We start from the raw sequence: 21,510 nt of genomic DNA on the forward strand, positions 1-21,510 counted from the left end.
TGTCATCAGAGTCCGTCCTCATTTTCTTGTTCTCCCTGAAGATTGATGTTCCAATTATTGAGAAAAACATAAATTATTGTGTGAGTTGGAAGAGTGTAGTGTTATCCAAGCCTTCATTAGGATGGAGGGATGATTGTATTTATGAAAATTTTAATGAATGTTTGGGAACAATCTATTTCGGATACTTTCCATATTCTATAGCCTAAATACCTAAATCAATGATTGTTCCTTCAACAGTTATTATATTATAATTATTGTATTGAGATACTTTTTTTAACAATGATACGCTTTGACTTGAGAACCGCAAAATTCAGGCATTAGGTTTCCCCTCTATCTGTAAAATCCTAATAATTAATATTGGATATTAAATATCTGGTGCAATGTTTGATTTCGAATATTTTTCCAAGGGAAAAATTTATTATTAAAATTTGACAGCACCACACTTTAATAACTGATTTGATATGTGATAATTGAAACGAAATTTCATTACAAAATTGTTGTAATAACCGACACTGGAATGGGACAAAATGGAATTTGTATTCAGTTATGTGAGAGATAGTCTTTCATAACTCATCAAGATCCTCCTCAATCTTTATTAATTTATGGTGCATGAACCATATTCCATAGAACATGCCTTTTCCATAGATCATAGTACAATAAATTTAGAATGGATAGAGCTACAATTTTTTCATTTGAGAACATGTGAAATATGAATATTTTCACTAGAAATACATATTTTCCGGTGAGGATTACTTGCATATAGTACGTAGTACATATATGATGACATGACTATCGCTGATATGATGTTCACTATAATATTCTAGTGATTAGACTATTGCTATTCATGGTCAGGAAGATTCAACAGTTTCAACTTGTCAATCCTCATTCCTGTCAATGATCTAAAAGCTGTGAAAATAAAGCGAGTTTATAGAGCTCCTGATACACATATGATTAAAATTTGAATCTCAGAGATTGAGAATGAAGCGAATCACGTATCTGTTCCGCAGTTTATCGCTCATAAAGTTCGTAATAAAGTCTCGGTCTGGCTTTTATTCTGCCCAGCTGTGAGGGAGGAAGAAAAGCACGTAGTCTGCAAGAATCAACAGGCCAGCGTTTTCCTTACAAAATCCAAAGTGAATTCATTTTGTGCTCTGAGCGAGACGCGCCGATCGATAAGCCAAAGCTCGTTAGCCATTTACATCATACACGCTTCTAATCGGATTATAAAAAACAAGGATTCAAATACTATCACCATGGAGATACGTGAGTATCTCTTTTACGAATTTTTGATCCTCATCATTCTTCTCCCCGTTTCAAATCATAGGTTGATTCAGAAAACCTCTATCAATAGTACAGATTTATTCAAATACTGAAGCTGGATTCAATTTATTCCATAAAATTAACTTATTCCTCCAAAAAATATAGCTCTTCAAAAAATGCCTATTGAAAGACTTAATTACTACTAGAACGAGTTAGTGTATCATGATAAGCAGATATCATAGTGATAAGAATGGTGAAATATGCTTTTTCATTGAGAACCAAATTCCAATTCTGATTTCTTAGGCTAATTGATAATTATGTTGGATAGTGAATTTAATGACTTCTCAAACTTGAATAATACTGATAATTAATAATTCTGTGGCACTTCAGTTTGTGCTGATTTCTCTCTGTTTGGAGACATCACAGGATTTTAATACGAACATATTATTTAAAAGAAAATCTCATTTGAGTTACTGTATACCTGTAGATCATCGGAGGAAAGACGGTTGAATTCAATGATCAGTTACTTCATCTGAAGTTATCATCTAGAAAATTTAGTAGCGATGAATTTGTGTGTCATCCAAAGTTAACAGAATGGAAGCACCATTGACCCCCATTGAGTTTGAATTGAGACGTCTCGTAACGAGAGCGAGCTAGATTGAATGGGGCAAGCCCTAAATAAGAGTTTTATCAAAAACGTTCAGGAGAAACGAAAGTCTACGAAAAATTCCTCCAAAAGCAAATATCATTTCAACAATATTTTCACCACATCCGTGTGCTAAATAAACAAAATTTCGAATTTTCTATAGCTTCTCAACTATTTAGAAATTCGACTGAATATATCTGTCACGCAGGAATGGGAAGAATCAGTATCATTTGTATCTTATTTTCACTGGTACTATTACAGCACATTCTTAACTTGAAAAAAAGAGGGTGGAAGCTCTTAATATTACATGACTGCAACTCAAAAAATTCTGTCAATAGATATACTACAGTATAATGAAGAAGACTTGCTGCTTTCTCTCCTTTTTTGCCTTTCAGCAACAATTTGGCATCAAAGTTTATAGAGAGGAAGGGGAAAAATAATATTTCATAACATAATAATTTTTTTGGACCCTTCCTTTATCGGTTTTTTCGTCAGCTTCGATATTGATTTTTTTTAATGTATAGAAATATGAATGACAAATTTCTTCCATTTTTCGAAGGAACGTTTAGCGAGAGTGTCCCGCACTTGAAAGACCGCGTTATTGGTTTGGATGGGCTTTTAAAAGCCTTCTCACTCTTACTTCGTGAAGATGTTTATCGACTACTTGTGAAAATCTGGACCATCAAACCGTTTGGATGGTCACTCATCGATTCTGTAACATCTCCGAACTACGGTGTTGACAAACCTTCCCTGAATCACCAATGTATGAAATCAGAACTAAGATAGACAAAAGTAATTCATTCATTTTCATCGTAATTGATAGATTATTATTATTTTAAGGAAATAATGTTTATTATTTCAATCATTAGACAAGTTAATGAACATGAATTTATAATGAAAATATCAACAATACACAAAATGCATTGCAAATCGTTTGCATGTCTATACTAGTATGTTGATTAATCTGTCAACATTTAAGTAAAAATGATAATTTCCTCTCTTCCATTCGAAGGACGCATATATATGAACTTCATTCAGTATCCTAGTTTGAACTATTTTCATGGATAGATGTAAATAATATTAATTAGTATAATACAATATTTTTGTTGAGAATATCCTTATCAAGTTAGTAGTTCTGTGGCGTTGATCAATGGCATAATCAAACCATGGATAATCTGCATTAATCAATAAATTCTTTGCATTTACAGAGATTCTGACGAGTGTGCTACATTTTTGAACTTATTGGAATGAGGAAGGATCAGGAACGATATTCGCAAAGATTTCTCACGATTTTTCCCATCTGATGACGATATTGAGTCAGTGTATTAATGCAGTGAAGGAATAGGAACATGGTGGCAGCATTCATTCTAATACCTGGCACTCTCAAGTCCAAAGCACTCCAGGGAGCATAGGGAGCTGTAGTGTGGAATAAAGTAAGCTGTTCTGACGTTGCCATTTCCTTTTCCTTCCCCTGTGATGTCCTCAACCGAGGAAGAAGTCACATTTCATCTTGAAAGGCGTACGCTGGGGAAAATCTTAGTGACATCTCTAACATATTAGGGACATTTTTGATCTTCACTACCCACAGCTTCACAGGCGACTAGCGACTGGTATGACAAATGCTTACTCACCAGAAGGAATGAACACTATTTTCAACTCAACAATAAAAGTGATGTAATTAAATGTAGGGAGACATGATGAAATGTGTGTCATAAACGTAATCGTTCACATTGTTCTACACAAACAAGGATCCTGTGTCAAATTTCAGTTCAGGTAGACTCTGAAGAGTCTGAAGACTCTGACTCTGAAGAATCATAAAATACATCAAAAGTTCATGTTTTTCAACATTATCTACTGGACTTCAAACACAGCTCCACAAAATGATGATTATTCTGTATGTGTATCATAGGAGTGAATATCAATGAAAATAATAATATTGTAACCGGAGATTTTTTTCATGTCAATTCAATTGACTTGTTTCACGAAGAGTATTCATCTCTTTAAACTTTCCAAGTATCAGAATATTCTAGAATAGCATCTATTCTAGAATAGATGCTGAAATAAAAACACCACCGTCGAAATAGTTGTAAGAGGAAACAAATGGGATTTGTTTCGATTTGAATAAAAAATTCATTCGTGATCAATTCTTATCTGAATGTGGATAAGTTATTATCCTCCTCCCCATATAACACAACACTACTTGCCATATGAGCTGTTCCAACCGCCGCAAAATTCCTTGCCATGATAAAAAAAGGCTTAAAGTTTTGAGCTTGTATTGCACATTCGAATGAGGATGTGAAGTCTGTGCTTCGTGGCAAGGAAATAAGTTCAGCCCAGCCTACAAATGAATTATCCTGTAATATTCAGAAATATGTTTTGGGACTTCTAAGGCCCCAACTATACAAGCATAATAGTCTCAAGGATGTATAACATTATCCTATAAATAAGCTGAAAAAAATTGCTCTTCTCTCAAGTTCGTATCATTCAGGCCTGAAGTGCAACAAATTAGGCTATCCCATGTACTAGATACTATCAATATATATTATCATAATCCATATGATATATATATATATATATATATATATATATATATATATATATTATATATATATATATATATATATATATATATAATATATATATATATATATATATATAATATATATATATATATTATCATAATCTGATATATTATCATTTATTCTATAAATACTGTACCTGTTAGAAATGATTATTGTATTCATTCACTCTGCATTCAATTCGTACTTGAAATTATTAGGATTCCATTCACACATTCTGTATATTGGTTCTAGAGTTGAAGTAGGTTTTGATGAAGGGTTTGATTCCCAGCAAAGATATATCAGCTATCAGTCAATTATCAACCACCCTGGATGTTTGAAAAAATAACAGAAAAATGTTTTGTTTATTTTTGTAATATTTTTATAATGTTTTGTAATGTTTTGTTCAGTATATCATACCTATGATACTGGTCTATCTTCAACATGATGAGAATAAATCTTTCCCACCATAAAACAAAAACCATTGAATTCACATAAAAATAAATCTCTTCCATGATAATTATATAAAACGATGGTGCTACTGTTGTTATTTGGAACGTTTTCGATTGTTTTAAATGATTTGAGGAAAATGTTCTATTATTGTTAATTCAAATTAAATAATGTCCTATTCATTATAGATTTTCCATTAAGTTTTCGCCTCAGTAGATAATAATAATAATAATATCGAGTGACCTGGCTGGCTCAGGTCTGGTGTCAGAGTTTTCAGGTCGTAACTGATCAATTTCAGGGCCTCTGAACGACTGATTTTTTAGGCAGCTGGGACCGACGTTTCAACGTGTCCATCCGAACTCTCAGTAGATAAAAATAATAAGAATTTGATCCGAAAAATGAAATATTTTCTGTAATAGAGAAATTTATTTCCAAAAACTTGTGAGTAGGTTTTTGATTTTGTATTCAAATTTTTTATATAAGTGCAATATTTCTAAAGTTTTTGATTTATTGTGATACATTCTGTGATTCATTTAGAGTATAAAATCAACATTCAAAATTGGAAATTTTAAATCATCATTACTGGATCGAAAATCAAGTGACGAAGTAGTGTGTGATTACATAACCTTAACTTTTGGACAACATTAACATTTTATCAAAATTTTTGGAGAGAAATAGTACAGGCTCAGTCTAGTTCTTCCTCAAATGTCATAATTGTATTATGATTATAGTGTTTTATACAATAAATGAATAAATAATAATAAATAACTTGTATTGAAAAAAAATCTCGAAAAACTCATATTGGATGGTTGAGAACAGAGACAGCTAGCCATATTGTATTGCTCAGCAGAAGTTCTATTTGAATGACTATGTAAATGTTTATGGCAAAGAGCATCCATGAATTCCCTATAAAAAAGCACTTTGCTCATTCTATAAGCAGAGAGGGATCCACCGTGGCAGAAAATGCCACGAAAAAGTACATTGCTACTTTCTAGGTATTCAAGAAATTTAAAACTCACTTTCCATCTTCCTCCATTTCTTCCCCAAGCCTTCTGAAATACCACCGTCAGGAGCAGGACATAATTTTTTTTAAGATTCTGTATGCAATTTACTCATAGGTCACAAAGATACATGTATTACTTATTCCCTTCGAATAACTATTCCGAAACAGAATATTGTATTCAGGATAGAAATATATTGTATTATCTATTCATTTATAAGGTTGGCACAAACAATACAATGATCGAATTTGTTGTCTTGAATAAATGATTTTGATACATTCATCGAGTGAATTGTATTATGATAAGACTTGTAAACAATCATCAAAAATTTTACTCTGATTTACGCTATACTTTGTCTCATTAGCCAACTGCATCTCATCACGTTTATCAATGCTTATTTCGTGCACATGGAAAAATATATATTCCAATTATAATTATTTCTATTATAGAGGTTCATTCGAATGAATTTTTTAAATTTAATATTCCTTTAGAAGTGATGCTCTTTTCTGTTATTTCAATGTCTTTGTTCTCAGGTTGAACAGGGGAGAACCCTTTCGAATGAAAAATAGGAGGAGGATGTTATTCCTCTGAAATAAGCATGAAAACTCGTGTATTCCGTCAGTGTCGTCTCTGTTCCCATTAATATCTCATGGCACGAGTATCTTTACGTCCAGAATGTGCTGTAGTATAGTAGTTCTATCCAATCGATGCTCAGATTCAAACAAGCGGAGAGGGCTGGACTGATGGACAGTTATAGTCTCGATGAATATGAGAATGAATTAGACAAAAAAAGTTGTTTTGGATAGATAATATTCATACATTCATCGATTGAATTGCCATCATATAAATAATTGATCATAAACAGTTACCACCAGCGTATTTGATCGCAATTAAAGGATTCAATATAACCTTCAGTAATGAATTGTGCGGGAAGCATTGCATCTCCGATATGGTAGGCATAAAAATCAGTTTTGTGGGTAGTTCGCATAGACAAAATGAGCATGAATAGCAGTATGTTTTTTTAGCAAAGCTTTAACTATGAATTTCAAATAATTCGAAGAGATTATCCTTTGTGAGAGTTTTGAAGTATTTTTTCGAGAATAAATCAATTTTACTGTGAGAGGTATTTTTCGATAATCGGAAGAGATATTTCTTATCATTTCCAACATCCCTACATGATGAAACCCTCAAAAAGTTAGACTCAAGCAAATCAAAAAGCCATCCATATGTGATGGGAAATGAATTATTCCACATTTCATAATATACCTTGGAGAGAATCAACTCATCATTATCGTTCCCTGAAGCTATCAAATCATACAAATTACTGAATAGCTACACGAAACGTAATACTATGAGTCCTAGGTTACACAGTCAGAAAAAATAATGCACTATAATATGTAAACTTAGTGAGCGAAATGGTAGGCTATAATTGATTTAAAATGAAAATAGAAATCGACAAATATCAAGCTGGATTTATTCAATCATTCAGAATTACACAACTTACAGGAAAGTACCACAGGCTTATAAGCCCAAAACGGTTCCAATTCTAATTTATACAACAGACTACAAATGTAGCTAGGTTATGTATCATTTCAAAATTCTTCAATTTAAAATTCAAAACATATAATTCATCACCCACAAATCATTTTTAAATTAAAAAAAAAGTTTTAAATTGAATTAAATTAATTACAAATAGTTGTAACTTAAAATTCCAAACTTTGAAAAAACGATATTTATTATTTTATTCTGGTTGTACAAGACATCATCAACTTCAACATAGAAAGTCTAGTTTTCTATGTGCAACATTTTGAACAGCGTCATAAATAAGATTCGATCAAGCATGACTTATCCGAGAGATATCTCACTTATTTACTAGACGCAGGCAGCCGGCTGAACTGACAAGATACAAACTAATTTTCAGCTCCAATGGTGCCGGCTCACTTGTGATGATTAGAGATCTCTAGTAGTTCTAGTCTATTGACTTTCCAACTATTGGTGGCAGAGAGAGGTGGACATTTTGGCGGGAAAAATGCAGTCAATCGCACAGACTCGTTGGAGTTCGGTGGTGTTCGGGGGGGCTCGGGGCACCAGCCGAACTGCCTCCCAGAGCTGCCTCTCAGTCAACTGCGCGTCTCTCACTGTATCGGCCACACTCCCACCAACGTCGCCTCTTTCTGAAACGCGCGATTTCGCGACTCAACATCACAAAAAAGCCATCATGGTTCACGAACCTTTCTCACCATTATTTTCATGTATCTTCATCAGCCGCAGCAATCTATTACAATGTGAAGATGTTCGTTACTATAAAACCACAAACTAGACAGTTTCTACTCGGACATAAATTGAAAATCAGTCTTTAAACAGCTGGTTGAAGAGTTAAAATTTGTTGTGATTGCATTCTCACAAGGAATACTATTGTATTTAAGTCTTTTCATTGTATCTGCGAGAGAAGTAACTGATCTCTTGTACATAATTAGGTGTGAACAATGAAACTTTGAAAAATGAAATTCGCACAGTAATCGATTAAAATAAATGTGATACAACTCAAAAGTTCTGAAGGCAAGTACAAAAAATATTTACACTATTTCACTACTTATGTATTGTTCTATTGTGGCACTATAATATCTGTTAAGCCACTTGAATAAATAAAATTACTGTTATATGACTTTTTTCGGTTGCTCTACGCCATAAAGTAGATAAGTTGCAATATTGTTCCAATTAACTGTGTGGTTCTATCAATAAAAAGACTGCACTTTCACTTACTATCTCATTTTATAAAATAAAAGTACATCTATAGTTCTTCTCTCCACCTAGTAGCGGTTCAAATTCTTTGATTTCTCTGAAAATCAATAATTCCGTTCTAATAATTTTTCATCCGTTTTCAAGAGTTAAAGATCGTATTATAGTAATGTACATTTTCGAACTCCGAAGATGATAAACAAGCAATATTCAGCATGAACTCCATAGTTGGGCATCGATTCTGACAAAAATATGAAAGAAATTCAGAAATTTTAAAATGGTTAGCACAGTACATGACATAAAATCTTCAAGTGACAAACGTCTATAAAGCGTCACTCCCATCATAATAGGTGACTCATTGATACCAGTTCCGCTAATCATTAGTTTGAAAATTCAAAACCGTTCCCAGATCTAGGCATGGGTCAATAACATAGGACATTGGCAAACTACTGATGTGGAGGGTTAAAGACCATCTTGAAACTTATAACTTCAAGAGAAATGTTGTTACTAGGAAATATCAAACTCGCTCATCACTCCATCTCTTTCACAAAATTAAGCTTTCAAGTTTATCAGGACTGCTCATAGGAAATGATAGATCAACTTCTCACAAAAGGTGAGTCTCCTTATATATCCTCTGATGAAAAAAAATATTTAAAAGTTCAATCCTAGATTCAAAAAGCCCTTCTCATTTGCAAATTTTCATTTTTCACTGAATCTCCAAATAACTTCTCCTTATTGAATTTTAAAAGTCTTTGACCCACTCTTAAAATTTGGGAAGATTCGAGTCATTGAATTGATTTTTGGCTTTCAATTTTTTTTATCAAATTGACATCTTCTATGGAATGGGAAATCACAAATAAACCCTGCGTTTCCATCTGAAGGATGTCCCTGATTCCAAGCTTAATCAACTGATTCGTTTGAAAACTTGACTTATCTTTGATAGAGCCTGCTTTGATTGGAGTTTTGCCATCACTTCCACTCGTATTTGAAATCATAAAGTGATAGCTTATTCAAGTGTTTTTGAACTATTTTTTCATAGAGATGAAGGTTTGAAATTGTATTATGGAGTCGATATCAGCAGAATCTAATCGAAGATTAATGAAAATATTGATATTATTTTGAAGTTTCTAAACGAATCTTCTAAGATATTTCTCATAAAATCAACAACATCTTTTCCATTTTTGGAGCATCGTGGAACATCAAACGAATGGGATGAGGACTGGGAGTTTCCAAATAATTCTGAATTAGGAGTGATGCTAGCTAGCTACTCTCACTTTCAAGAGTAATATCAATGATTGGCTACAACGAATGCAATATCAATATTGGTTTCTGTTTGTAAGGAAACAATGAAGAACTATTTCTCATCTAATTATTTCTGAATCATCTCTCAATAATTGATTTATTTTCAACTCAACATTAATTGCAGTAGAGCTGACTAGTTCGGGAGAGATGATTAATTTGTTTAATATATGGATCAAAATAATGAGTAAATCTCAACAGTATTTCTAGAATACATCCTATCAGGAATTAATCGTTCTAGTAGTTTATTTCGAGCTGATTGGTCATAGCATAAAGCACCCATGCAGAGTGTTTATTGGTTTTTCACAGAATTTACGTTCAGATCACTTGATGGGAGGGCTTCATAAAGTTAGAGCTTACCAGAGTACACATAAGTTTCCCGTCTGAGGATATTATTGCAAATTCTATCAGATTATCAATATAATGGTTTTCAGCCTTACTTGAACTCCATTCGATTCAATGGCGGAACCTTGTCGCCTGATCCAAATATAGCCGGAATTTAATACTGTTTCAAATTATATAGTTCAAAATAGCATTCAATAAAAATCAATTTGGAATGATATTCCAAATATTCCGATATTTATTTCAAATTTCATAATTTGATATAGGTAGTATAATGGATTAAATTTGATTCTTATGCAGTCAGTTTATTCTATGTATTATAGAATAATGTTATGAATAAAAATATCTCAGAAATCATTACGCGTTCGGACAATGAGATTTTATAGTCTTGTGACCAGATAAGTACGAATATGGTCTTAAGATAACGGTATAACGCCATGATAATGTTGAAAAAAACTACATAAGTGTTGATTGAATTAATTTTGTGGAAATCAGTCTCGAGCTTTGGAATGTCACAGATGGTAATCATAATATTAGCCACAATTTTACAGAAATATGCCTCAATCATAGGGTCAGAGGACTTGACCCACCACAAAATCCTGCCTGCTGTTACTCATTCAACTCAATGTTATAAATATATTTTCTAAAATAAGGCTATTTTTGAAAAGCTTGAGCGAGTTATTTCCTGAAATTTTCTAAGATCAAAGTCACATTCCTTGACAGTGTATTATAGTCTATATGTTAAATATTGAAGGTCGCCAAGCGTTCCCTGCTCAACGATTTCACTCAACGACGATAATTAAATAAAGCAGTCTTGTCACGCAAAGACGAGAAATTTCTATTCCAGACCAAATTAAAGCAACAGTTGTTTCTAGCAATAAGCTTTCAGATAATCCGGTAAAGTTCATCAAGCTGTGAAAACCTTATGAAATTCACTAGGGTATGTCATTCAAACGAAATAATGTCACATTTTCCATTCACAATATAATTTAATAGCATAACTGACTTGCATACAAACTTGTCACTGGTGAGGGAGGATTAGACTGTCTGACAAAGTAATATTATTATCGCTCAGACCAAAGGAAACAATAATTATTGTGATGAATGTTTGACACTTTCAGTTTCACAAATGCTGCTCCTTGTTTTAGAATGTGGTATAGAAACTTACACACTATAACCACCAAAGTTTAATAGTATGAAACTTGTAATACACGAGGAATACTGTAGAGTAAATACGAATGCCACATTCCTCATTCAAAATTATTCTTTCGCATCCAATCTGCATTGATAATGCAAGAATGTTTTGAAAGCAACATTCACTACAAAATCCATTGATCGAGCTTTATGAAGTCTAATGTAGTTCAGATTGAAGAGGAAGAGCGATAACAAGCACTAAGTGATCTGAGATAATATGTTAAGTGTTGCAAGAAAACTGTTCATATTGAATTTGGAAACGGAAATTTATTATTCAATCATGCAATCACTTAGATCATGGAGAAACCGATGAACCTGGAAATTGAGATTGATGCATTCGCACTCGCCAGTAAAAAATCGTCCACATCAATAACATGGCAAAACACAATTGATGTTGGAATGTTCAATGCATTGGTCACATTGACCTTACTACAGAATTGGACTTCACTTATGCAATAATATTGTGACCCATAGAAGTTGTCAAAGTTGATGGATTCTTCATATATGAAGAAACTCTTTTTCCATATTCGATGTGAATATGAAATTTCAAGAATACGAAAACAATTTCATTCTAAAGGATATCCTACATGAAACTTCATTACCAAATCAATGAGTTTTCAATATGGGAGTATTTTTGAAAGTCATTTTTGAAATTATTCTATTTGGAAATCATAGGAAAGTGGTCCACTCATAATATATAGTAACAAAAACGAGTAGGAAAAGCTGTTTCTGTAGACGTAGACTATGGACTACTCATAAGTTTATACAACGACGAATAGTCGTTATCTTCGGTAGTAAAGTAATCTTCGATAACGAAAATGAAAAAAATCGTTCTTGTGTTCAAATTAATATGGAAATCCATTCTTCAACAAAGTCTTAGATCTTACTATTATAATATAACAGATTCATTTGGTAACACTACAAAGTGTTAATAAGAAAATAACAATAGAGAAAAATATTGAAAAACTTGTTCTTAATGTAGCTCTTCATAACATTGTACCAGCTCCAACTTCATACAAAAATGAATCATTAAAATCAGCGAGTTTGACTTGAGATATATCTTCCAAGAAAATACACTCCACAAACCTATATTATACTCCACAAGTCGTAGGTAATTTCAAACCAGACTCTGAAAATCCGAGCTCGCAATAATCGTTCAGTGTGTTCCGAGTCCAAATTTAGATTTATAGAGCTCTACGCTTGCACCGGACATTAGATAGTTAGAGCGTGGTTGGTCACAAATTTATGGGCAAGAACGTAATATAGTTGGGGACTCCATAATGAAACGTTCTGCTGAAAGAACTGGATCCTGTATAATTTTGTTCCTAACTGGTAGCTTCTTGAACTTGGCAAGAAATGTGATCCCGATCAGAGCATAATCAGGCTATGATCTTGTAAGTGAAATTATCTCGAAAGTTCATTTCTGTTGAGAAAATACTAGCAAACTGAGAACCGTGCAAATGCAAAGTAACAATTTATTGGAGTTCTATGAATCCAAGATATTGTTTTCTCATTTTCAATATAACCTTATATAGTTGAAATATTATTCGATGGTCCTACGATAATAATTGAGATTATTTCTCAAAACAAACTTAATTTCGAAGTGAAAAGTGTAAATTTGAAGTGATGTGCTTACTATAACCTTAGTGTCCGGTTTCCCATTAGGAAACTTTGGACTATATACGGCGAGGTGGAACTACCCTTGGGTCTCCCCACCATTAAAAGCCATACGCTAATAATAATAATAATCTCAAAACAGTCTGTTGGAAGGAAGGTATAAATTCACAACTTATATAAGTTAATAGATCAATTCATAAGATGAATAGATAAGAATTGATAAGATTCTGTATTTCTAACTTAGAGATACGAGCTTAAATCTAAACGTGGCAGAATATTTATTATGTGGTCATCGTGACGTAGCTTAGATATGAGGTTATGTTCTCTCCAACAAATACCTCATAAATCACTTCTAATTATGTTAATGAGTGAATCAATAGAGGCATGTTTACGCATATCAACTATCAATACGCACATTTTCCCAGAGGTGTACATCGATGTTGAGCATATAAATCAATTTTGAACATTGTCGATGCAACTCCAACACAAATTTACATGTCATTCGGTAGCTTCTCATCAATTTATAGTTATGAAGGTTTTTCATCGTTGTTGACTGGCCTGATTAGCGCAGTTGGGAAACTGGAGTTAGACCATGGATTGAATGAAAGTCATTTGAATTGCTGCCTATTTTTTTCCTTGGAAGGTGAAATTGGAGAAAAGCCGGCTCTTTCCAGCCATATCCGATGCGATGAATTTCATTCATTCCTCACATCAATGTTTGTGGGATGAAATCACTAGACTAGTCACACCTAGTGAGGATAATATCAATCAAAAACTCCAATTAACCTTCTCTTCACAATAGAAAGATGATATGCTCATCGATCGTCCTTTATCGATACATCTGGGAAAGCACTCTATTCACCTGATATAACTAGTTGAATCCCACTCTCTACATAATATCCATAGCCGCTCATCAATTAACACTTGAAATAACTTTTCAATTACCCTACTGAACATTCCCAACCAACGCATGTCACTTCATCATATTAATGAGACTTTTCAGTGGTAATTACTTATTATTTTCCCGTGCAGAAGTAAGCTCTACCGTAATCTCTATCATTTTTAGCTGGTTCAATCCTGCTTTCACAACTAAAATACTGTTCTCGACAAACAATTTCGTTTCATGGACTTTCCATTTACCCGAAGTCGTTGAAGGAATGCCGTTGGTTGAGATAATCTGTTTTTTTACACAAATTACACTTCAGAGTTTTTGGAATCCTCACATGTACTATTAGATGAGAGAGAGGAGCCAGTAATGAGCGCTGATCTCTAGACGCTTCTCACTGGTAATTGAGAAGAAATTAAAAGTGCTATTTTATTTAATCACGCGAATGCAGTAGCTGGGAAGACGAATCCAGTTGTTTTTCGTGGTTAAAGAATTGCAATATTTTAGTATTCATTATTTTACTAATCGAATATCATGGACAAAAAAGTGTTTGGAATTATAAGTAATTGAATAGATGAATTTGTAATTTCATCAAAAAATCTCATTTCATCCTCACCTACAAGGAGAGAGCGTTGAACACATGCTGAACAATAATAAATTGATATATTTTTTTCAACTCATCCAATTTTTATTAGATAAGTTTTTCTCTTCTCATCTGGAAAATCTAGGAACCAAACATAATTGAGTCGCTCTATTATGATCAAGCACGCAAAATTGTTTTATTTCATGATTCACTTCAACAAAAAATTGGGTGTAAAGTGGAATGTGTGGTTGAAAATCATGATTGTTGAACGATTTTGTAGATTGATGTTCATTGGTGGTCAAATCGTCGAAATTTAAATTTGAGATATTAACTTCAAATCACCTCACAAAAGGCAAAGGATGGGTGAACAAAATCTGAGGCACAATTCGACGATTTTAAAATTCCTGTGATATCTTGAAGTTGAATACTTGTGAAATCTTATGAAAAATACCGACGTGCTTGAACGAGAGTTCACCTCTCAAGATTACTAAGTCCTTCAATATCGAAAATATAGAGCGTTATCGTAACAGCCGGCAGAGACGATTTCGTGGAGAAAGTAAATATTGTGATATTTATAGCAAGTGGAGAATCAATTTGAGTGGATCGGTCGGTGGTCGTAAATATCAAGAGCACCTACGATTCGGAAATTAAAAATATGTTTCGATTTTGGAGTACATTTCGATCTTATCACTTTCTTGCTGGCCAATGTGTTATATTACTCTATGATTTAAATTCCACGTCAATGTGTGAATTCAGAATGAATAAAAGTATCGTTTTGAAAAATTCAATCGTATTCGATCAATAAGAGGTTTCATAACGTCATTTCTATAAGCTTGTCACTATATCTTGTACCCCGAGGATTAGCAAAAGGAACAATAGCATAGAGATAACAATCGATAGAGTAGATTACAAGTTTTGTAATTCTCATGTTTCCATATATTATGCTCTCTGGAAGAAACTAAGCCATGTTTCAATTCGCATGGGAATTTGTAATTGTAGTGGAAAATATATCCATACAGCTGTTGAATATCGTTTACTTGAAACATGTCGTTGTTTTGTTGTTCCTCTTGCAGATGGCAAAAGTAATCGTCTACAGTCATAAACATATAATCAATTTTGCAGTCCTCCTCCCAGTTTTAAAGACCTTACTTGAGAGGATGATGGAAAAAGCTTCGGCTGAGAATGAATTCAGTTGATATCAATATTTTTTTATTTCCAAAAACTTCTATCAATCATACCATTTTATTGAATGTTACCAAAAAGTCACAAGAAATCATCTTGTTTGAATGAAAGTTCTACAGATTTGAAGCCAATATAAATCTCCATCCATCGAGTATAAGCTCTATCCTTACAAGTTTTGAGAATCGTGATGTAATTTACAAACTTCTCTGAAAGTTCGGAATTGAAAGTTGTTACTTCATGCTTTTTGGAGGGTCTCAACTTGGATAATCACTGGAGAATTTGCTTCAATATAGATTCTAGAGAGCATCTTCTCAAAAATCAAACTTGATGTGGCATCTTCTCAAACGTTTGCTTGTTAAAATTCTCAAGTCCTTGAATGGAGTCCTGAACAAACAATATGAATGTATTTATTTGAAAGAAATGATGATCTGAGTATCTTATTATTTCTGAGAAATGATGGACCATTTACTCCACTCCAAGCATTATCAACCTTGGAAGTTTGATTGCGATCAAGGTGATCACAATTCCATAAGTTCAAAATTATCTTCAACTCCAAAGTTTGATTATAAACAGGAAATTTCATGTAACAGGAATTTAATTGGAATACTTTGGAAAGGCTGTTACTCCTTCAACTGTAATGTGCCGTCATTGCTATGGAATAATATTGAACTTCATTTTGAAACATTCAAAATCATGTAGAATGATCCAGCACCTATTTGAAAGGTAAGCTTCCAAAATAGCAAGTATTGAAATCACCTCACATCTTACTACAACCTTACCTCCTTGAACATTGCTGTGATGGAACCTTATAATGACATTATGTGAAAAATTTACTTTGCATATGTTGTCACGTTACTTTTGGTGGAGTACGCTTAGCCTCTTGCTTGGCGTCAATCGGTAGAGCATGAGAGTTATTTTAATAATTATAAAATCTGGTCGTGGTTTTACTAGGATATAATCTCACTAAAATCTTCATAGGCCCAGACATGAGCTTTCACAATAATACTGATAATTTATAAAATATATATATATATAAAACTTATATCCTATAGTATTGAGGAATAAAATGAATAGTACACCATAAAAAATTTGATACATATATTAACAAATATCTCCAAAGTAAACCAGAGCAAAAATATATAGAGCGACAAAAAATATATAATATAACAAGAAACGAAATCAATAAAATATCACAGGTTAATACTATTTTTTAAGTTCTATAGCACGAAACGCTACCATGTGCTTTCATTTCATGATCATATGCATTTATCTGCATGTAGCTTCGACATCAACTTGCTGATGCTTGTGGACTTGGATAATTCTATTTCAAATATAAACTTCTCAAATCAGAGCATGATAAATTGACAAATCAATAATCCAAATATATATTAATTCCTATGGTTTCCAATAGATTTCTTTATAATAAATATATATATATCTCAGGGTGCGAGATTCGGCACCTGACGGAAATAGATAGATCAATTCATCTAGTGAATCAGAACTACATTATCTTATCGCAAATTATATTATAAAAATTAATGATCATATGAACATTTGTATTATCAGCCTAGAACTCAGTATTCTTTTGATTGGTGTATCTTTTGATATATGAATTGACTCGTTACTATCCAATAAAATACCTCTTATACAATCTTTAAACTTGCGCAAGTATTTTTACCAATTTCCTAATTTATAAAACCCTTTCGACGAGCAAGCTTTGATTTCTTATTTCATTTCGAAGCACTGAGGGCGCCCTATCACTATTTCAAATATTATTCACTCACGTGCTGGATTTTCTATGAGCTGCTGATGGCGATCCAAACTCCTGGTGGTCCTGGATTATTTGTGGCCGAAGTCGTCTCTTCCAAGGGATTGAAAATATTTAAATGACTTTTGCTTTACAATAGCATCACAAAGTCTTATGGGAAAATTTAGTAATTCGATTTAACTTTAAGTTATTAAAAGGTACAGTAAGATATTGCGCTCTATAATTTTTGGTGACATCTCATGGTGGTGGTTGGCAGGCAAGTGGGGAAGTTCTCTTTTCTAATTCATAATTTTTCATTTCCGATTTCCAAATTTACATAAAATTTAAATAATCTGTTCCTCCGCCATTCATGGCTCAAATAGTTCGTGCCAATCTATTAAATTATTACCCATGTTACATCTTTGATCTGCCTTCGGGCCATATCCAAAACATAAACTGTACAATAATAATTCATAAATTCTTAACATTTATAGAAATATATACAAATATATTCGAATCGGCTCACTATTATCGCCTATCAATTGCTACCATTTGATTGGTGCATGCAAATTATTATGGTATACATGCGCCTAGGAACCTCCTACTTCCTTAATACATTAAATTATTTTTGTCTGGGTTTTTTAATACGTTTTTACATGCAAAGTATTTTTTTAAAGGTTATAGATTGATTCTCATATTACAAAAATTAGCCACGTTGATCTTTTGGTTCCTCAAGTTGCATACTATTTCGTTACAATAAGTTCCTGCCAAGGTGTTTGGCTAGATTCTACGTTATGCGACTCAGTCGATCATCAGGTCGCCGATCAATAGATATTTTATGCCTAACCTCAAATTTTCAATATTTTATATAATATTATATAGGTAGCAAAAATTATTTTCATTTCTATTCGGCCGTTGTAAATTTAGCCATGATGCCTGATATTATCTAATCTTTAAACATTATCATCTTTGGCGATATTAGCCTAATATTCCACTTAGACCTATAAATTTCTTTAAATAGGAATTTTTATTTATCCCTCCGAAAGTCAAAACGTTACAATGTTCACTCACTATTTCAATACATTATTGAATTCCGGGAGCTCAATATGATACACACTTAAGTATATTATTCATTCCACAAAAACATATTTTGGGAGCAGCATCAGGAAGGCCTAGACTGTATTCAAGAAGGGCAATTCTCCTTGAATTAAAGGTCCCAACCATGAAGAGAAATATATTGAAAACGTTTACTCTACTTAAATGCAAATGAACCAAGTTCTATAATAAACGTTCTAACAATAATAGATTCAACCCAGAACTCATCAAGCTAACCATATGCAGGCATTAATTCACATACTATTGCAGCTACATTATAAATGAAATTCCAAAAAGATTCACATAAACAAAAATTCACCCAATTAACATAAAAAAGTGGAATTTTGGATTAAGCTGTATTGTATTCTTCAATCTAGTGGTATAAGAGAATATAACTTTATATCCAACAAACTTTCATATCAAAAACGGTGAGCAATAGGTTTTTCTGGTTTGTGTCCTGGAAATGCGTATGAAATCGTCTCACGCCATCTTTTAGAACTTGATAATGATTATAACTTTCTTTCGCTGTATGAAACTATCAGGGTCATAGAAGCCTCGAGTCATAACAGTGGTTGTAGCCTATTTCCACTTTTATCATACATCATGTAGTATTCTTGAGTTGTGTTTTATCCTATTCAATTTTGTACGATGGGTATAACTTTCCATTTTCCTTTAGCATTATCAAGTTTGAATTCGAATGTACTTTGTAATGAACCAGAACTGGAGCAGGTTACTTCAACTGCAACTCACTGCTAACACACAATGCCAATGCTAATGCTAGCAGTGCCAGAAATTTAATTGATTATATGTTGTAATAATTATGATGTATCACAGAGTAATCAACTATTATGTTGTAATTGTTATATTCTGATTCACGTTAGTATGTAGGCTATGTATTCTTCCATTCAATTCAATTCAATTAATGACGACTAATAGTCACTGATATAATAATGATAGAAAATATGTCATTTTCATTGATGAAACTGGGTGAAATGACGTGTCTTTGATCGAGTAAGTTTTTGCACCACCCTCCAAATTTACCCGATACCTCGTTATTTTGTTATCAAACTCGATTTTTGCATTTGCTTGCCTAATTAGTATGCAACGGAGATTCTCCAATTCTCGAAGGAACATGAAGTGGGAGGAACTCAAGTGTTGCTTTCCGATTCCGGTATACTTGAAGGAGTTAATATCACGTAGTATCAAGGCTATCACCAAAGCAAATTTGTCAAAAGATGAACAATAGAGTTGACCCTGAATCGACAATAGAGTTGGACCAGGAGTCCTAACTCCGCCCTAATAAAGGCATATAATCAATCAATCAATCAATCAATCTCTTTGAGAATATCTTCAAAGTATATAAATATTGTTCTTAGACTTACGGAAGAATTGCAAAAATAATCAGGAGAAAAGCTTGCAGGTTGTTTGTGTTACAGGAAATCATTAATAGAACATATTATTATTACCTATAAAATATTCAAATTATTTATCTAATTATTAATTATTCAATTATTATTTATCTATTGAATAGAGCAAACAATACAATATTCAGAAAAGAAAAAACCCAAAATATTTTCTCATTATCACTCATTCACAAAAATAAGCTACCTCCTTAAGCCTCCTCTAAATCTACGCGCTTTTCACTTTTCATCAGTTGATTATATCTGTATTTGCACAGAAACAGTAGGCTAAGGTAAAGCCTAATAGTATGTACTTCTACTACTAATGAAAAGTGAAATGCGCGTGTATGTGGTGCAGTACGCAGCTTATAAGTGTGTACTCAGCTTAGAAGAATATTTATAGAAGTTTGTGCTCAGAGTACATCAGTTAAAGTGATTGTAGGCGTTAATTCAGAAAGCAAATAAAATGTGGGGTTCATCTTTAATCATGAGAAATACGAGAATATGAGCTATCGGAGTTAACTGGAAGTGAAAATTAAGTTTTGAATCGCAGATTTAAGTTATCTCCAGTAATAGTCCAAGGCAGCCGTGAAATATGAAGAATGTATGGGGGTATGATGACAGAGAATTCTTATAAAGATCGCATTTTCATAAGAGAAAAGTATCTCGAGCTACACAACAATGTGGCCACAATAGCCGCGAACAGGTTAGCTGGTGAGAGGAAATTGAAGAATTCCTCTAACAGCGTTGATGAGCTCCAGCAGCTCACATTTTCCCACAGGAGTTTTTGCCTGGCAGCACTAGCTAAACATTCTCGGACTTTCCATTGATATTATTCTCCTCAGCACTGTGTGACTGAGTATACATATAACTTCCATCTCTTCCTAAGAGCCCACTACGGAAAGTCAAGATTCCAGAAAATTTCTGCTGAATAGCACAGGGATTATGACCCCCAGGAATTCTATGTCTGTATATTCACTTCACTGTTGATTTTTGTCCACCAATCCACTAGCTGGGCAACCGAAATATTTTATCATTATATTTATAGAAAACTGTATGTGTGCAGTTGGAGATGAAATGATAGGTTTCTTATTCATCACTCAAGTAAATATTCGAGATCACGAGTAATCTTTCAGAATCTTGACTGATTGAAACTTGTATACAACCATGTGATGAATACCAAGAGTAAAGAAAATTGAATAGATTTCTCCCCATGGAGTTATAATTTCCACTGCCATGAAAGAGCCCCTTCCAGATTTCTCAGTAAGAATAAAATTCCTAATATAAGGATATATAAAAATAAGATAGATGGGAGCGAAAATAAATATAAATTATTCTTTTTACTTATAACCGTGAACTTTAGATATGTAAAAGAAAAACCTCATAGAATAAGTTTACTTCAGTGCAGGTTTGCTTTGAATACTATTAATGTGTTGAGTGCATCTTGAAAAAGTGTCTTCAGAGACATTTCTTCAATTATCTATGTACTTTCTTGATGAATCACACTATAC

General features: G+C 33.0%; 1 protein-coding gene across 2 annotated transcripts in view; it reads left to right on the forward strand.

Moving 5' to 3' along the window:
• Positions 1-7,977: 7,977 nt before the first annotated feature.
• The window catches only part of LOC111057564 (neuropeptide CCHamide-1 receptor), a 169,990-nt gene continuing 156,457 nt past the window's right edge, over positions 7,978-21,510 (forward strand). For both annotated transcript variants that reach the window (XM_039438839.1, XM_039438846.1), the window contains exon 1: positions 7,978-8,474. The gene's annotated coding sequence lies outside the window, so the exon portion shown is untranslated. The remainder of the gene's footprint in view (positions 8,475-21,510) is intronic.

The sequence above is a fragment of the Nilaparvata lugens genome, chromosome 1, assembly GCF_014356525.2.
Source record: "Nilaparvata lugens isolate BPH chromosome 1, ASM1435652v1, whole genome shotgun sequence".
In the NCBI taxonomy this organism is placed as follows: Eukaryota; Metazoa; Arthropoda; class Insecta; order Hemiptera; family Delphacidae; genus Nilaparvata; species Nilaparvata lugens.